Source organism: Hydra viridissima, unplaced genomic scaffold (assembly GCF_058129835.1).
Source record: "Hydra viridissima isolate aposymbiotic clone 2 unplaced genomic scaffold, HvirCarnegie_v1 scaffold_5, whole genome shotgun sequence".
Lineage (NCBI taxonomy): Eukaryota > Metazoa > Cnidaria > Hydrozoa > Anthoathecata > Hydridae > Hydra > Hydra viridissima.
Window position 1 is genome coordinate 17002733 of NW_028324304.1, and position 4027 is coordinate 17006759.

At 32.9% G+C, this 4027-nt stretch overlaps 1 pseudogene; it reads left to right on the forward strand.

Moving 5' to 3' along the window:
• The first annotated feature begins 3129 nt into the window (after positions 1-3129).
• Positions 3130-4027, forward strand: LOC149889023 (uncharacterized; annotated as a pseudogene).

A 4027-nucleotide genomic window follows, 5' to 3' on the forward strand; every position in this document is an offset into this window, starting at 1 on the left:
AGAAGTACAATGCTACAAGGACGGTTAGTGGATTTGGCAATGTTGAGTCTCGAATCCTCAATATCTTGGTCAATGGATTTTGACAAAGTTATTCGAAATTTCGCTTCAAAAAAAGCAAGAAAAGCACCTTTGTTTTGTAAATGAACTATTCTTGGAATAAACTATTTGTTAAAATTCTGTTTTTATTAATACTTGTATATTTGTTGAGATTGATTATTTTATTATTGAACATGGTTGAAACGTAACAAATAGTCTGTATTTTTATTTCAGAAATATCCTTTAATCCAATAATGAAAGAAAAACTAATTACATAAAAAAACAAAAAAATAATTCAAAACGGTTAATAATTATTCTTTAAATTAATAATCTTTAGTAAATGAAATAATTGTAGCTAGAAATAAAACTGTAATACAAGATTGCATCCTCATTGTGAACAATTGCCGATTTCAAAAACCAATGTGGAATTACACCACAATTGATTCAGCAAAAGCATACAGTAATAGTTTAAAATATTAGAATTATGGGTAAAGGGTCCAAAAATATCTCTAACACCGTCTTAAATTATGGCTCTCGGCGGGCCTGGTAAATATTTTTCAACTCTTTACGATCAACTTATTTATGGTAATTCATGTTTAAGATTTATATTTAACTATTGAAATATTGATTTATGACATTATCTTTTTGAGATTGAGTTTATAATTCTTTGATGAGTTTGCGTAGTTGACTATGCTGTTATTTTATTAATGCGTACGGTTATTTACAGTAACTGTTAATAATGAATAGTAAAAAACTTTCTGGCGCCCAAAATAGGGCATTGGCTTCCAAAAGGGTAAAAGAATTACGAGCTCCCAGTTTTTCGAAGCTTTTCAGAAGCTCATTTACATGTGAAACACATCCAGAGCTTCGTTTATTTCTCATAAATCTTTCAATTACTGTGCTGAACGTTCGCCATGCATCTCTTTCAATCCCTATCATTTTGATATCAAAATCTTTGTCCTTTAACAGAATTCTAATTTTGGGTCCGTCAAATATACCAGGATGTAGCTTGGCATTACTGATCTGTGGGAACTTTCGGTATAGATACTTAAAAGCTTCGCCTTCTTTATTCAGTGCTTTTACAAAGTTTTTCATCAGACCAAGTTTGATATGGAGAGGAGGAAATAAAACATTTTCCGGAGGGACAAGTGGATCAGCTATCACGTTGTAGCTGCCAATTGTGAATGCCTCCCGAGATGGCCAGTCTTTCTGCTTATAGTGAAGACTACTATCTGCCCTACTATCCCATAGGCATAAGAAGCAAGGGTATTTTGTGTACTCACCTTGAATCCCAAGTAGAAAGCACAGAACCTGAAAAGAAAAGATTTATTCATAAAAAATCAAATCTTAATAAGTTAAAATATATTTCTATTTCTTTCTAAAAAATTACCCAGAGGTAATAAGGTATTTTCAAAGGAAAGCTCTATATTTAGAAGAAAACTTAATAAGTATTTTACCTTGAGGTCACACACATTAGCCAATTGTGGTTGGAGAACTTGATTGTATCAATCAATATATTCATGTTGTTGTAGCTTTCTGTCAATTGAACTGAATGTCCAATAGGTACAAATGACATTTTATCGCTAATGTGTAGGAGTCATAGCCACCGAGAGAAACGTCGGGCCCTAGGGAAGTTTTCTTAAGGGGCCCTTTTATAATCAATTATTTACCCAGGACCAATAGAAGCGTGCTCTGGTCATTGAAGATTAAAAATGAAAGTTAATTAAATCTTTTAAAGGTCAAAACTATTTAAATCTTTTAAAAATCAGTTAAAAAAATTATTTGTACACACACGGGGCCCCGAGAATCTTCCCCATCCATCATTCCCCATTCTGCTAGAGGAATCAATAAAGAGCCTCCATTCTCTTGGTTGGTAAGGAACACCAAGTGCCTCTATCAAGCCTATTACATCATTGCAATATGGCAACGAGCTAGAAGAATCAACTTTTAAGAAGCTTCGAAACTTTTTTTCTCTGTTTCTATACCAATAGAAGGTAGTTTCTTTGGAGAAGAGATTGCTCTCACTAAAACGGAAACCAAGAAGTTATGCATTCTCTTTAGAAAGACCAAGATCTCTGGTCAAGCCATTTAATTGACTTTGAGTGAGTGGTCTTGGCAAAGCCATGCTAGACGTTAGCTCATATGTCACAGATATGTCAGTGTCCTCCACTTTTACACCTTCCATATCCTCTTCTAGCTCGTCTTTCTCAGGTGGAGAAGGAACTGGAACTCCTGGACCATGTGGTACTGGCTTAATGGCAGAAGGAACATCAGGATAAACCACCATGTACTTGTTTTTCTTATTGACACCTGAAAAAATTTATATAATTGTTTTCAGATTTTTATCCACTTTTCTACACATTTTTTTTGTCAAATTTCAACACATTTTTTATAAACAATTCAAACTTCATTAGACTATAAAAAAAAAAAAAAAATATGTTTGTATAAGTTAAATATTTTTCTTTTAAGAAATTATCTTACCTTGATAGTTGGTCATACAAAAATAGCAGTCAGTGGTATGTCTTTTCTCCATACCATCGGTACTCCAAATGACATACAGTTTGCTGTGCCCTCATTCCAGCGCCTTAAGGCTGCGACACAGGCTTTGCAGCATATATGTGGGGAAAGACTTTTGTCTTGATCGCCAAGCCTTATTCCGAAATATGCACTGTAAAGGGACTTTACTAACGTAGTTATGGTGCATTGCTGATAACAAAAAGTTACCTTTCCACACACATAGCAGAATCTGTCGGGACTGTTTTTACATTTTCTATTCACTTTTATGAAATAAGTTTTATTTATCTCATATATAAGCCTGTAAAAAAATTGACAATGATAAATAAAACTTTATAAATATTCTTTAGATACTGTTTATAGATATATTAAAACATAACTGTCACCTTTCCACACACATAGCAGAATCTGTCGGGACTGTTTTTACATTTTCTATTCATTTTTATGAAATAAGTTTTATTTATCTCATATATTAGCCTGTAAAAAAATTGACAATGATAAATAAAACTTTATAAATATTCTTTAGATACTGTTTATAGATATATTAAAACATAACTGTCACCTGGGAATTGCAATAAAATGGACTCTCAGCTGCTATATGCGGTATAAAGCCCTAAATCTGTATCTTACAAACTAGACCTGATTGACAAATTTGAATCCTAGATTCGGATTTAGAAAGCAAATTTCATTGAGAATCACTTAAGCAAGCCCTAGGAACATTTTTGACGCTGACCAGTGTTATAATTACCACTAATATATTCAGAATCATGTTACAATCACGGATGAAGTCGTTTACGAAGTAGTCGAAAGTGAAGAAACTTTCGATAACGATACTTTTCAACTAGCTGAATTTTACAAAGACACTTTTCTTGAAGCTGTTGATAAGTAACAAAGCTTGTGGGATGTGAACCGTGTTACATACAAAGACAGGACGGGAAAAACAAATGCTTGGAAAGAACTTAGAATAAAGAAGAGGACTTTCTTCAGAAAAAAATAAAAAATTTTAAAGATACATTAAAGAAATGATTAGACAAACGTATTCGTTTGACGAGATCAGGAGCAGCAACCTAGAATTTATCAAAATGTTTTTTGATCAGTTGGTATTTTTGCATTAAAAAAGTGTAAACAAACCAATGGAATGTAACAAAGATATTGTTCCAGATTTTGCATCGCCATCATCATTTCACTCACAGTATAGTTTTTCACCATTAAGTCCAAGTATAAGTAGTTGTTACGGTGACTTGAATCTAACTGAAACTCATAAAAGATTAAACCATTCCAAACCATCCATAAAAAAGATGGCTTGGGTTAAAAATCAGAACGAGGAGCATTCTCACAATCGTCTCAATCATTAGTAGAGTGTGATAAGATGTTAAAAAAGACGATGGAAGATGGTGAAGACTATGAAACTATTCTATTTTGTAGAAGCCTTATTCCGATTATGAGAGTATTGAAAAGGAACAGAGAGGTTATGTAA